The sequence below is a fragment of the Leucoraja erinacea genome, chromosome 32, assembly GCF_028641065.1.
Source record: "Leucoraja erinacea ecotype New England chromosome 32, Leri_hhj_1, whole genome shotgun sequence".
Taxonomy (NCBI): Eukaryota; Metazoa; Chordata; class Chondrichthyes; order Rajiformes; family Rajidae; genus Leucoraja; species Leucoraja erinaceus.
The window spans coordinates 5,821,845-5,837,714 of NC_073408.1; the positions used below are offsets into that span (position 1 = coordinate 5,821,845).

General features: G+C 47.6%; 1 protein-coding gene across 9 annotated transcripts in view; it reads left to right on the forward strand.

Moving 5' to 3' along the window:
• Positions 1 to 15,870, forward strand: part of ncam1a (neural cell adhesion molecule 1a) — a 335,029-nt gene that overhangs the window by 42,765 nt on the left and 276,394 nt on the right. The gene's annotated exons all lie outside the window — the stretch shown is intronic.

The following is a 15,870-nucleotide window of genomic DNA, read 5'->3' on the forward strand; positions in this document are numbered from 1 at the left end:
TGTCCCTATTGTATGCAGGATAGGACTCAAGTGAATGGGTGATCGCTTGTCATAGAAACATAGAAACATAGAAATTAGGTGCAGGAGTAGGCCATTCCGCCCTTCGAGCCTGCACCGCCATTCAATATGATCATGGCTGATCATCCAACTCAGTATCCTGTACCTGCCTTCTCTCCATACCCCCTGATCCCCTTTAGCCACAAGGGCCACATCTAACTTCCTCTTAAATATAGCCAATGAACTGGCCTCAACTACCTTCTGTGGCAGAGAATTCCACAGATTCCCCACTCTCTGTGTAAAAAATGTTTTTCTCATCTCGGTCCTAAAGGATTTCCCCTTTATCCTTAAACTGTGACCCCTTGTCCTGGACTTCCCCAACATCGGGAACAATCTTCCTGCATCTAGCCTGTCCAACCCCTTACGGACTCGGCGGGCTGAAGGGCCTGTTTTCCTCGCTGTATCTCTGAACTAAACTAAATTCGCCCAATGAATCCCAAAATACTGACTCCGTTTCATGTGAGATTTTTGGTCTCGGTTCCGATGTTTGTCCCAGTGCCAAAAGCACCTTGTTCTGGTTTAGATAACTTTGGAGAGAGACAATAGAAGTAGGCCATTCGGCCCATCGAGCCAGCACCGCCATTCAATGTGATCATGGCTGATCATCCCCAATCAGTACCCCATTCCTGCCTTCTCTCCATATCCCCTGACTCCGCTATTTTTAAGAGCCCTATCTAGCTCTCTCTTGGAGAACCGGCCTCCACCGCCCTTCGAGGCAGAGAAATCCACTCTCTGTGAGAAAAAGCATTTCCTTGTCTCCGTTCTAAATGGCTTACTCCTTATTCTTAAAGAGAGAGAGCAAGGAAACAGGCCCTTCAGCCCATTGAGTCCATGCCGACCACCGATCACCCATTCACACTAGTTCTAAGTTATCCCACTTCCTTGCACAATAGGGGCCAATTTTACAGCGGAAAATTAACCTCCAAAACCGCACGTCTTTGAGGTGCGGGTGGAAACCGTAGGGCACGGAGGAAACCCACGCGGTCACGGGGAGAACGCGCAAACTCCGTACAGACAGCACCCGTAGTCAGGATCGAACCTGAGTCTCTGGCGCTGTGAGGCAGCAACTCTACCAGTTGCACCACTGTATCCCTGAAGTGAAAAGACATTAAGATGAAGACCCAATTGCCATAAATGGGTGACACCTGACTCCGACCTAGTCTCACCTGTTGATACTGTTCCATTGTTTTTCCCGGACACGGTCTACACCTCAAGAGCCTTGGATCCGATTGGCACAAGGTATTTGATTAATACTGACAGCTAAATATTGATTCAAAAGGTCATGGCACTTAGCAAAGCAGCATCTTTCATTCTAACAGCTTGAAAGTCAAAAATCGAGTGTGAGGGAGGCTTGTATAAGTTTGTGAAACTAGGAGAGGCATGGATGGGGTAGACAGTTGGAGCATGATTGATACCAAGCCAATTAACCTACAAACCTATACGAGTCCTTTCGAGTGTGGGAAGAAACCGAATATTTCGGAGTAAACCCACGCAGGTCACGGGGAAAACGTACAAACTCCGTACAGACAGCGCCCGTAGTCAGCATCCAAACCGAGACGATGGCGCTGGAAGGCAGTAATTCTACCGCTGCACCACCGTGCCGCCCGTAGTTTTTTAGTTTTGAGGTACGGCGAGGAAACAGGCCCTTCGGCCCATCGATTCTGCCCCGACCGGCGATCACCGCGCTTTAACACCATCCTACTGATTTCCACTGATGCCTGCGCATCCTCCACCCTACACGCTCTGGGATAGAGGGTTTCCCATACGAAGGATTTAGTGGGCCAAAGGGCCTGTTTGCGTGCTGTATCTCCAAGCTCTCCGTGGGTCTGGACCTGAAACGCACAATCCATGCTCTCCTGTGATATTTCCCCCATGACAGGCCTTGAGCCGGTTGTACGGGCCACAGACTGGGAGGCCGTGTCGGGTGAAGCTGCGCGATGGCCCCATCGCTGAGTGCCGTGCCAGACCGGTAGTCTGCGTGCTTGAGCGTTGAGTGAGTCTCGGCTCCAAGCCCTTCACCTCCCGCCTCTGCTACTGCAGGTCACAGTAATCTGTAGCAGCTGAAACAACACTGTCCTCTGGGGAGGCAACCCAGCCCATTAGCCATATGGCGGGCAGCAGCGTGACCAGGGGGAGGGGGAGGGTGTAAGGGGCCTCAGCTATTTAGAATGGCACACTTTTGCTCCTTTTTGTACTGCTGACTTTTTAGAATATTAGAATGCAGAACAGAGAACAAGTCCAGAGCAGCCTGTATAGGTAGGAACTGCAGATAGACACAAAATGCTGGAGTAACTCAGCGGGTAAGGCAGCATCTCTGGAGAGAAGGAATGGGCGACGTTTCGGGTCGAGACCCTTCTTCAGACGTCACCCATTCCTTCTCTCCAGAGATGCTGCCTTACCCGCTGAGTTACTCCAGCATGTTGTGTCTGTATGACAGTGAAAAGAATGGGTAGATGACTTTTTAGGGTCTGGACCCTTGGATCATGGAACAGCCCTTCAGCCCACAATGTCTGTGCCAAGCATGAACTTAACTGTGATCCAAGTTTATTCAATGATTATAAATCATAGGCACAGAATTAGACCATTCGGCCCATTGAGTCACGGCTGATCTACCTTTCCCGCTCAACCCCATTCTCCTGTGTTCTCCCCATAACTCTAGACACCCTTACTAATCAAGAATCTGCCGAATTCCGCCTTCAAAATATCCATTGACTTGGCCTCCTGTGGCAATTAACTCCACAGATTCACCACCCTCTGGCTAAAGGAATTCCTCCTCATCTTTCTAAAGGAATGCCCTTTTATTCTGAGGCTCTGCCCAATGGTCTTAGACTCTTCCCACTAGTGGAAACATCCTCTCCACATCCACTCTACCCAGGCCTTTCTCGATTCGGCAAAGTTTCGATGAGATACCCGCTCATCCTCCTAAACTCCAGCGAGTCCAGGCCCGGTGCCGTCAGACGCTCGCGTGTTGTTCCGGCTCCACGCCCGCTGGTTTTGCTTCTAGAAAGTTCCATTTTGCAACCTAGTGATTAGGCTCCCGTTCTTGACTGGCGTTGGAAGAGAGAAGGAAGGATGAATAAGAAGCTCGTCTTTGACAGCTCCTCAATCCTCTCAATTCTCGTCGCTAGTCCGCCTGTGAATTATATCCAACTTCATTCGCTGTGTTGTTGTGGGTCATTGTTTTTAAACATGATGCATCTTCTCACACATTAGTGATGTCGGAAGGTGTCACGATGCTAATGTTTATTTGTCAACCTTTAGACCCGCTATTAATTATGCGCTTAATGTGCCTCATATCTGAACTATGAGCGGTACAGCTGCATGGCAGTAGAGTAACTGCCTCACATCACCAAAGATGCAGAGGGAGTACAGAGAAGGTTCACCAGACTGATTCCTGGGATGGCAGGACTTTCATATGAAGAGAGACTGGATAGACTTGGCTTGTACACGCTGGAATTCAGAAGATTGAGGGGGGGATCTTATAGAAACTTACAACATTCTTAAGGGGTTGGACAGGCTAGATGCAGGAAGATTATTCCCGATGTTGGGGAAGTCCAGAACAAGGGGTCACAGTTTAAGGATAAGGGGGAAATCTTTTAGGACCGAGATGAGAAAATCTTTTTTTACACAGAGAGTGGTGAATCTGGAATTCTCTGCCACAGAAGGTGGTTGAGGCCACAGTTCATTGGCTATATTTAAGAGGGAGTTAGATGTGGCCCTTGTGGCTAATGGGATCAGGGGGTATGGAGAGAAGGCAAGGATGGGATACTGAGTTGGATGATCAGCCTTGATCATATCGAATGGCGGTGCAGGCCTCGAAGGGCCGAATGGCCTACTCCTGCACCTATTTTCTATGTTTCTATGCAGGTTTGATCCTGACTACGGGCGCTATCTGCACGGAGTTTGTACGTTCTCCCCGTGACCTGCGTGGGTTTTCTCCGGGTGCCTCCCACATCTCCTCCCACATTCTAAAGGCGTGCAGGTTTTGTAGGTTAGTCGACTTCCGTAAAGTATCCCCAGTGTGTGTGTGTGTGTCGGATGGAATTGGAGTACGGGGGGATTGCTGGTCGGCGTGGACTCGGTGGGCCGAAGGGCCTGTTTCCACACTGTATCTGTACACTAAACTGAAGGTGCAGTGAAAGTGAGCACGAGATCTTTAACAATGAGAGAATGAAAGGCAGGCATTCATGAGTGAACTGGCCAACCGTTGCCAAATGGGTTTTTCTTCCCTCCCAACTCCTACCAGTGACAGGGTGTTAAATTCATAATGAAATGGATTTGCTTCCAGCTATTTCCTGTTTTATTTGGACTCCAGCCATGGTTTTGTTTGGCTTTAGACTGCGGTGGGACAATTGTGTTTGCATTTACAAGTCCTTTACTTTCATGTCGGGCAGTGATTGTGGGACTTGCAGAGGCGTTTGGAAGAGACTAGTATACTGCATCTTTCACCGCCTTTCATGAAATATCTCAAAGTGTTGTGGAACCAGTGAAATCCCAAGGCATCGTCTCCTCCATTCGCCCGGCTTTGATAGAGATACGAAAATGTGCTAACAGGAAATGCTCACTTGATTAAGTCGTACTAAACATATTAGTCTGTGTTCAATGTGATTACCATAACACTTGCTAATAAAACACAGACTCTGAACAAGCAGAAATGAACCACCTGCTCTCGTCTTTACCTGCCGAGCTTTGTACTGCCTCACTAGACAATAGACACAGGAGTAGGCCATTCGGCCCTTCGAGCCAGCACCGCCATTCAATGTGACCATGGCTGATCACCCCCAATCAGTACCCCATTCCTGCCTTCTCCCCATATCCCCGGACTCCGCTATTTTTAAGAGCCCTATCTAGCTCTCTCTTGAAAGCATCAAGAGAACCTGCCTCCACCGCCCTCTGAGGCAGAGAATTCCACATATTCGCCACTCTGTGAGAAAAAGTGTTTCCCCGTCTCCGTTCTAAATGGCTTACTCCTTATTCTTAAACTGTGGCCCCTCCACTCTTCCAGCATGTTGTCCCCCCCCCCCCACCCCTGCAATCAGTCTGCAGAAGGGTCCCCAATCTGAATCGTGCCTATCCAGCAGCACCTTCAGCCCACCGAGTCCACGTCGACCATCGATCAACCATGCGCACTAATTCTATATTATCCCATTTCCACATCCACCCTTACAAATTGGGGGCAGTTTTACAGAGGCCAGTTAACCTGCAAACTTTGTACAGTTCCTTGTTTCTGCAATTTGACTGCTGCGGTTCAGAAGTGCAGAATGTTTTTTTCAGAGAGAATCAGCGCGGAAACAGCGCCCACCGAGTCTGCGCCGGCCGATGATCACCCCGTATACCAACACTAGTGTAGTTTTTTATTTTAGTTTAATAGAGATACCGGGCGGAAACAGCCTCTTCGACCCACCGAGCCCGTGCCGACCAGCGGTCCCCACCCACTTACGCCACCCTACAAGCACTGGGGACAATTTACAATTTTTACCAAAACCAATTAACCTACAAATATTTGAACATCTTTGGAATGACTTGGGAGGAATCCGGAGAAAACCCATGCAGGTCACGGGGGGAACGTACAAACTCCGTACGGACAGCACCTGTAGTCAGGATCGAACCTGGGTCTCTGGAGCTGTAAGGCAGCAACTCTCTCGCTGATATGAGTGGGTTTTCTCCGATTTCTTTGGTTTCCTCCCTTGCTCTAAAGACGTACAGGTTCTTAGGTTAATTGGCTTGGTATAAATGTAAAATTGTCCCTGGTGTGTGTGTGTAGAATAGTGTTAATGTGCAGGGATTGCTGGTCAGTGTGGACACGGTGGGACGAAGGGCCTCTTTCCGCGCTGTATCTAACCACAATCATTGGCCATCTTTGACTGACTGGTTGGAACCTTCCCTGAAACCGTATCCTCCTCCTAAAGTGTCTTTGAGAAATCTGGTCTGTGTGAAGTGATGGATTATGATGGCCTGGCATCTTCCTTGATGTCAGTCCCTGCAAAAATGTCATCCAAAATCTTATGAATACAGCAGATAAGCCTGTAGTTTTGTGCTGCAGGGAATTGTCACTTATGTATGAAACATGGAAAATGCTATTGCAATCTGGAGGACTGATTTGCCGACCGACTAAAGTGATTTCTGTCATGAGCGTATCAAAGCAAGGCACAATCTTTGATTCTTGGTTGGAACGCAGCAATGGTGCGTTTTCTTCTCGAGAATTGTTTGATTAATGGAAAGATATTGCGTGGAAGGAGCAGCAGCTTCGGGCCAGCGAGTCCACGTCAACCATCTGTCAACCCATGCGTACCAGTTGTATGTATTCCCACTTTCACATCCGCTCCGTACAAATTTCACGGAGGTCAATTAACCTACATACCTGAGCACTTATGAACTTTCATTGGGTTTCATCGGGTTTTTATAGTGCAGCATCTGAGCATTGGCATTCAGTGCAAAGACTGTTCAAAGTCACAGGTTCAGAACTTGACCTTCGAGGAGGAGATAGCGTCCAGCGGAGCAGATTATTTTCCTGACGTCTTGCTGTGTGGAAGCGCTAGAGTGTTGTGTCAGGCGGCAGAGTGGCGCAGCAGGTAGTGCAGCTCTGGTCACCTGGATTCTAGCCCAGCCTCCGGCGCTGTCTGTGTGGAGTTAGCACGTTCTCCCAGTGGCCATGTGGGTTTTCCGAGGGTGACAACAGACAACAGGTGCAGGAGTAGGCCATTCGGCCCTTCGAGCCAGCACCGCCATTCAATGTGATCATGGCTGATCATCCCCAATCAGTACCTCGTTCCTGCCTTCTCCCCATATCACCTGACTCCGTATCTTTAAGAGCCCTGTCTAGCTCTCTCTTGAAAACATCCACAGAACCGGCCTCCACCACCCTCTGAGGCAGAGAATTCCACAGACTCACCACTCTCTGTGAGAAAAAGCGTTTCCTTGTCTCCGTTCTAAATGGCTTGCTCCTTATTCTTAAACTGTGTGTGGCCCCTCGTTCTGGACTACCCCAACATCAGGAACATGTTTCCTGCCTCTAGCGTGTCCAAGCCCTTAACAATCTTATATGTTTCATATATGTGCTCCAGATTCCTGCCTTGTCTCAAAGATGTGCGGGCTGTTAGGTTAATTGCCTGCTGTATTTTGCCCCCGATGTGGAGGTGAGTGGGGGCTGATAGGGGTATGAGAGAGAATAGATCACAGGGGAAATAATTGGGAGAATGGCGGCACGGTGGCGCAGCGGTAGAGTTGCTGCATCACAGCGCCAGAGACCCGGGCTCGACCCTGACCACGGGTGCTGTATGCGCAGAGTTTATACGCTCCCTCTGTGACTGTTGGGGAGATTTCCCCGGGTGCTCCGGTTTCCTCTCACGCTCCGAAAAAGCACACGTCCTCAGTGCGTCGGGTAGTGCAAGTCTACGGGATGATCGCTGGTCAGCAAGGACTCGGTGGGCCGAAGGGCCTGTTTCCATGCTGTATCTCGAAAGTCCAAAGTGGGATGTTGGAGATTGCTCTGAGATTCAGCATTGGCTCGATGATCCAAATGGATGCTCCTATATCATGAGAAACTCCACATAAGCCCGTTTAATTCCAGACGGATTTGCCAGAAGGAACTGCAGGAGCTGGTTTAGACCAAAGATGTACACAAAATGCTGGAGTAATGTCAGCCTATGTCACGACACACAATCGTGTGTCTCAGTGAAGATGACCAGGGGAACGAATACGTTCTCGTGTGAATGGGGCCCCGATGGCGATGGAGGGAGGGGGGAGGGCGAGGATGGAGTTTATGTATCACAGAAGGTCGGTCGGTCGCTCTGACAGAGACAAACCCAGCAACGGCACAGTGGAGCCAGACTAGATTGTGTTGACGTTGGCTCAGGAGGATCCAAGCCTCTGACCTTCTGCCTCGGCCGACACTTTGTAGACCAGTCGCCGTTGTGGGTATGCGAGTATTGACTGTCTACAAGACCCCGCAGTCTAGCCACCCCGTCAAGCTTAATTGCAGCACTTGTAACATTCGCACACATTCTAGCAACAAAAGAACGCAGCATATTGCCACTTCAGTCCTGAAAATTCAACAATGTGGAGAAGAGGATAAACGCAAGAGAAACGAGTGCAATTCCGGTTACTATTGGAAACGCTGAGGAATGTGCAAACAATTGATTTGCGATCGGGTTTGCCAATAAGGCAAAATTTTATTTGAAATGTCTAGTGTGGTTAGTAGGTCCGGTTCGGAATTCCATCCCATTCCTGGCTCATTCCCCAATCTTTTCCTTCAGGATGAGGGGGAACGACCTCATTGAAACTTACTGAATAGTGAAAAGCCTGGATAGAGTGGATGTGGAGAGGATGTTTCCACTAATTGGAGAGTCTAGGACTAGAGGCCACAGCCAAAGGAAAAAAGGATGAACCTTTAGATAGGAGATGGGGAGGAATTTCTTTCGTTAGAAGGTGTTGAGGCCAAGTCACTCAATATTTTTTAAGGCGCAGATTGACAGATTCTTGATTAGTACGGGTGTCAAGGGATATGAGGAGAAGGCATGAAAATGGGGTTGAGAAGGAAAGATACATCAGCCACGATTGAATGGCGGAGTAGACTTGATGGGCCGAAAGGCCTAATTCTGCTCCCTCAACATCCTACTCTCCAGCCTATCTTTATAACATGGTGGCGCAGCGGTAGAGCTATTTGTCTTACCGTGCCAAAGATCCAGGTTCGATCCTGACCACAGATACTGTCTGTATGGAGATTTACCTTCTCCCCGTGACCTGCGTGAGTTTTCTCCGGATTGCTCCGGTTTCCTCCCACACTCCAAAGTCACGGGTTTGCTGGTTAATTGGCTTCTGTAAATTGCCCCTGGTTTGTAGGCTGGAACTAATGTGCGGGGATCGCTGGTCGGCATGGACTCGGTGGGCCGAAGGGCCTGTTTCCATGCTGTATCTCTAAACTAAACTCAGCTAGACCTGAAGGGCAACTTTTTCCACACCAATGGTGGTGTGTATGTGGAACGAGCTACAGAGGAAGTTGTAGAACTGGGTTCGATCACGGTGTTTGGAGGACACCTGGGCAGGTACATGGATAGGATAGGTTTGGAGGGATATGGTCCTTGTACAGGCAAGTTTGAGTTTAATTTACATGAATAGCCTTTGTTGCGCGCTAAGCAGTCTGCGGAAAGACAATACATGATTACAATTGAACCATCCACAGATACATGATCAAGGGAATAACGTTTAGTGCAAGATAAAGTCAAATCAAAGATAGTCCGAGGGTCTCCAGTGAGGATGATTGTAGCTCTGGACCGCTCTCTAGTTGGTGAGAGGATGGTTCAGTTGCCTGATAATAGCTGGGAAATGGCACTGGTTTGGTTTAGGTTAAATCGGTCGGCCTGTACAGTTTGGGCCGAAGGGCCTGTTTCTGTGCTGTATTAGCTCGACAATTCCCAGTCCCTTCACAGTCTGAAGAAGGGTCTCGAACCGAAACATCACCCATTCCTTCTCAAGAGATGCTGCCTGTCCCGCTGAGTTACTCCAGCATTTTGTGTCTATCTTCGGTGGAAACCTGCATCAGTTCCTTCCTACTCTATAATTCACATGTTGGGGCTGATTCTGCACGAAGAATTGGGCTTTCCTGAACTGCTAGAGTTCCTCAGTGGTAACTACACAAATCTCTAAAGGAAGAGGGTTTAATACTGAATGCTGCATTGAATTTTTCGAACTGGGTCATTATTGAAACCTGAGAACCTGCTAATATAAGTCTTCCTCGCTTCTAGAGCCTTCTGGCTTATATTGGAAATATGTTATCCAAATTAACCTGATACTTGGAGGTTTGTAACAAAAGGTCAACCCACTTCATAGAAACAGGTCTCCCATTCACTAAGACCTCAATAGCAGATTAAAATGCTATTCGTATTTTGAAGTGTTTTGCATTGTGTTTCATCGTGCCTTTGTTAAACGTACAGTGAATGGGCTGGGTCTGGATTGATAGCGGTATTTTATTTCCTGGAAATATTCCATCCAATTTTTTTCAATTAAATCAACTTTAATTCTCATATTGTCTCTTCCTTTCATTCTGCATTCTTTTGTGTAATGTTTAGCCCTTCTTATTGTTACAGTGCAGCAGAAAGCAAAGGTGGTTCAGTGTGGGTGTGATAAACATGGCCTGTAAACTATCCATCTTCAGTATATTAATACCTGGAAGGTGTAGAGAAACACAACTTGGCGAGAGCAGGTTTATTCTTGCCGTGCCCCCGTGCTATTGCCAGCAGCAAATTGCACCTCGAGTGAATAAGCAAAACCTCAAGGATTCTCCAATAAACAGACTCCAACATTGCCAGTGGGGTGGACAGAGAGAGAGAGAGAGAATATTGTTCCGAGAATACGCTTCACTTTGCGATCATTCCATCATGTAAGATCGTGCCATCTGTGCAGCCAAGGTCACAAGTGATAGGAGCAGAATTAGGCCATTTGGCCCAACAAGTCTACTCCGCCATTCAATTACGGCTGGTCTATCTCCCCTTCCTAACCCCATTCTCCTGCCTTCTCCCCATAACCCCTGACACCTGTACTCTGACATACGTAAGGACGGCACAGTAGAGTTGCAACTTCACAGCGCCAGAGACCCCGGCTCGATCCTGACTGCGGCTGCTGTCCGTACGGAGTTTGTACGTTCTCTCCGTGACCTGCGTGGGTTTTCTCCTGGTGCTCTGGTTTCCTCCCACACTCCAAAGACTTAGAGGTTTGCAGGTTAATTGGCTTCGGTAAAATTGTAAATTGTCTCGATTGCGTGTAGGATAGTGCTAGTTTACGGGCTGCTCGGCGCGGACTGGGTCTGTTTCCGCATTGTATCTCTAAAGTCTAAAAAGATTTAAACGTCAAGCAAGGAGTTTACTTTTGTTTATTTAATTTGTAAATAAACATTTTTTTTAAAAGAATTAGTCTGTTGAAATTCTTTATATTAAAATTTTGTTTATTTAATGTTTATATATATATATAAAAAATAAACAAAACTTCTATATATTGATTTTTTGATTATTTGATTATTGATTTTTTTTAATTTAAATTTCCTCCCCCACAATTTATGCGGGGGTGAATTTTATTCTGTACCTCAAATTTGAGAATTGGGATTTGTAAATCACGTTGGGGTGAATGAACCGTATCATGAACTGATGGTAATGCATGGGTTGCCGGTACGTGAACAGTGCAGTTCCTAGGCTTGGTATGGTTTAGTTTAGAGCTACAGCGCGCGGAAACAGGCCCTTCCTCCCTCCGTCAGCACAGACCAGCGATCACCGCACACTCTGACATCAGTGTGAAGACCGGGGTCAAGGAAAGAGCGTTCACGAAAAAGTGGCCCCTGTCTCCACCAATCTTTCCACCGCCACGCACAAGAAGCAACAAGACAGACACCATTGTGTGCAGATGCCGAGAACTGTGTTCAACTCTGGCTGAACTACTTCTAATCTTGTGTGTGGACTTGGTGGTAAGAAGAAGACATGTTCAAGAAGGAACTGCAGATGCTGGAAAATCAAAGGTATACAATATTATAACCATATAACCATATAACAATTACAGCACGGAAACAGGCCATCTCGACCCTTCTAGTCCGTGCCGAACACATAATTTCCCCTAGTCCCATATACCTGCGCTCAGACCATAACCCTCCATTCCCTTCCCATCCATTGCTGGAGAAACTCAGCGGGTGCGGCAGCATCTATGGAACGAAGGAAATAGGCAACGTTTCGGGTCGAAACCCTTCTTCAGACTACCTTGTGTCTATCTTCGGTAAGAAGAAGTCTGAAGACCCGTAACGTCACCCATTCCTTCTCTCCAGAGATGCTGCCTCGCCCGCTGAGTTACTCCAGCATTTTGTGTCTATCTTCAATTTAAATCAGCGTCAGCAGTCCGTTCCCAGACTGAACCAGTCGTTGTTTATCTGTTTCTGTGCAGGGAACTACTTGCAGCTCCCTTGTGTCACTAACCCTATCGTGTGACAATGATCTCACTCTCTCCCATCTCCCCTGCCTTCTCTCTTCGGCTCCGAGTCGTGGCGTCGCAAGCCTTGTCCGTGAACAGTTCCCACACTCGGGAGCACATCAGGCCCCCGAGCGAGCAGACTGGTAGTGATTCCCAACGGAACCTGAGAGAACGGGAATCAAAGACGCAAAGTGCTGGAGTACCTCAGCGGGTCAGGCAGCATCTCTGGAGAAAAGGAATAGGAGTTGCCTGTTTCATGGAGATCTTCCTACAGCACAGAAACAGTGGCCTTTGGCCCAACATGTTCATGTCCACCAAGATTCCCCCTAGATATAGATATGCCATTTATTGTCACTATACATGTACAGTGAAACTGAAAGCTGCTCGTACTCAGTGCATACATACAATTTAGAAACAAAAAACAAGAAACAGAAAAAACAAAAAACAGAAGGGAGATGGGGGAGGGGGGAATAGGTGCACAAATTCTGCGGCGCTACATACATATATACATATATACAGATGGAAGTCCGTGTTGGGCGGTGTAGTCAGTGCATGTGTGAATTTGAATTTATAGTAGATATAATTCTCGGAAAGCAACTATTCCTGAGTCTGTTTGTCCTGGATTTGATGCACCTATAGCGCCTTCCAGAGGGCAGCAGGTCGAACAGTCCAAACGCAGGATGGGAGCTGTCTTTGATGATCTTCTTTGCCCTGCTAAGGCAGCGGGAGGTGTAGATGTCCATCAGGGAGGGGAGAGGGCAGCCAATGATCCTCTGCGCTGTCCTGGTTACCCTCTGAAGCCTCTCCCTGTCTGCCATGGTGCAGCTGCCATACCATGCTGTAATGCAGTACGTCAGCAGGCTCTAACCTATTCATCATTTTTCACAAGATTCAAGAGAGTTTAATGTCATGTGTCCCAGATAAGACAATGGATTTTTTGCTTTGCTTCAGCACAACATAATTAAGGTGCTTTTAAAGATAGACACAAAATGCTGGAGTAACTCAGCGGGTCAGGCAGCATCTCTGGGGAGAAGGAATAGACCATAGACCACGCATCGGGTCGAGACTGAGTGTCGGAGGAGAGGGAGACTGAAGAACGTCCCGACCCGTCAACGTCACCCATTCCTTCCCTCCAGAGATGCTGCCTGTCCCGCTGAGTCACTCCAGCATTTTGTGTCTATCTTTGGAACAAAACAATATGAAATATGAAAGAAAAACAATGAAATGCATCGAAACTAATTTATTTTTCAAATTACCGTGAAATCAAAAGATAAACGTTAACGGGAGATAAAGTAGAAATCAAGGGCCTTGATGGGACATTATGTCACTGCAGAGTATGTGCTTCACAAAAGCTGCAGTGTGTTGTCTATCCCTTGACCCATTACCCCTCACCCACATACACGCTGGCACCGTACCACTGCAAATGCACTGGGCATGAAAGACTCACTTGTGGTGAAGACAGTCCCGGGGATAATGCAAATGCTCAGGGCAGCTGGGATTCCTGTTTGAAGTCGAGTTGTGGAGAGATTTCAGGCCACCAACAAATAGATGAAAGTTCGTATATGACTTGTAATATCCCCGTTAAATGTTTTATGTGCGGTAATGGTTTATGAACCTGCTCCCAGAATTCTCTGTAGTATTGTTTTTATGGAGACTGTTATAAACATGGCAAGTAAATTGGACTGATATATTCATCTTCCTCTTCACCGCTTCCACTCTCTCCCATGCTCTCTACCCCCGCTCGCTACCTCTCTACTCCGTTCCCTCTCTCCCCGCTCCCTGTCTCCCGCTCCCTCTTTCCCTCTCTTCTGCTCCCTCTCTCCCCACTCCTTCTCCCTGCTCTCTCTCTCCCCCCCGCACTCTCTCTCCCCTGCTCTCGCTCCCTCGGGTTCGATCCCGACGATGGGTGCTGTCTGTGCGGAGTTTTACGTTCTCCCCGTGACCTGCATGGGTTTTCTCCGAGATCTTCGCTTTCCTCCCACACTCCAAAGACTTGCAGGTTTGCAGGTTAATTGGCTTGGGTTTGAATACTTGGCATATGTGTAAACTCCGTGGATTGTCACCTTGTCATGGTGGAGAAGCTTATGTGGACCCGAGATCCTGAGAGTGATGCCGCCTGGAGCTGTGCTCCTGGTAGGGCCACCCATGGTGCTAAGGTCAAGGGGGAGGCCTCTGACAAAGAGCCATTCCAACCAAGACTTCAACGTTGGAACAGGCGGAGGACGATGGCTGACCTTAGTGGAGCGTCACAACGGCTGGGAAGGCGGATGAAGGCTGCAGCAGAAAAGGGTCTCCGGTCGTCTTGAACTGCATGCCACTGGATCCTGACCCAGATCTGTCAAGGACCGTGGGGTGGCTGTCTGTGCACCAGTCTCCCCACGTTAAACAAAGTCACGCACAGGCCTCCTCCATATAGGGATGGAGAGGAGAGGACAGTCATACTCGTTCAAGTGACCGCCAATTAATTGTCCCTGGTGTGTGTGTGTAGGCTTGTGTTAATGCGCGGGGATCGCTGGTCGGCGCGGACACGGTGATCCAACGGGCCTGTTTCCGCGCAGTATCTACTACTAAACTAAACTAAAAGCTAAAGTGAGGAGATCTGTTCTCTGCACTTAGAAACATAGAAATTAGGTGCAGGAGTAGGCCATTCGGCCCTTCCAACCTGCACCAACCGCCATTCAATATGATCATGGCTGATCATCCAACTCAGTATCCTGTACCTGCCTTCTCTCCATACCCCCTGATCCCATTAGCCACAAGGGCCACATCTAACGCCCTCTTAAATATAGCCAATGGACTAGCCTCAGCTACCTTCTGTGGCAGAGAATTCCAGGGATTCACCACTCTCTGTGTGAAAAATGTTTTTCTCATCTCGGTCCTAAATGATTTCCCCCTTATCTTTAAACTGTGACTCCCTTGTCCTGGACTTGACTTCCAGATGCTACGTGGCAGGCGGAGGAAAGGAAAGTGGCAAAAAATGAACAAAGAGCAAGTCGTAGAATCGGCCTGTAACATGTTAATCAAAATCCAATAATGAAGTTTGGGTGGAAACGAGTAGATGTCGAGAAAAGCCATTCATCTGTTGATAGAATTTGTTCCATTGTCGCCACTTGGAGTGATTAATATTTCATGTGCACTGTATGCACTAATGAAATGAGCTATACCATATATTTGTTTGCAGAAAGGTTAATGTGAATCCATTTTTAATGGATGATAACTGCAGAGTTGAATCTTTTTAATTGGAAAGTAATTATATGTCACCTTGTGGGACATGATACAACGCTTTATTAATTTAAAATAACACAGAGTAAAGGTACTTGGAAATCGAATGCACGAAGCTGTGCTTGCAGTACTACCTCCCAAATATGCTCACGGCATTGTTTAAATAGAAGAAACATGCCCAAGCCATCGTTAAAATTTTTTTAAATTTTTTTTTAATGTTTATTTTATTAGAAGAATTGTATTAAAACACACCTTGCAGATGCTCAGAGGCTTCTTTCCCCCAGGGTGGATACATACCCTTGAATTGTTTTCTTTGGAACGTCAGAGGTTGAGGGGAGACTTGGTAAAAGTGTATAAAATTATGGGGGGAATAGATAGAGTAGACAGTCAGAACCATTTTTTCACATGGGTGGAAATGTCCAACACAGCTATAGGGTGAGAGGAGATGTGCGGGGCAAGTTTCCAATGTGTCTCCAAACAGAACAATGGATACCTTTCATTCATTTCAGTCTGAAGAAGGGTCCCGACCCGAAACGTCACCCAGGGATGCTGTCTGTCCCGCTGAGTTACTCCAGCATTTTGGGTCTACCCTTCATTCATTTGTTCTTTGTGCCGTTTCATATCTCTAGTTTCGAGGGTTTCTCT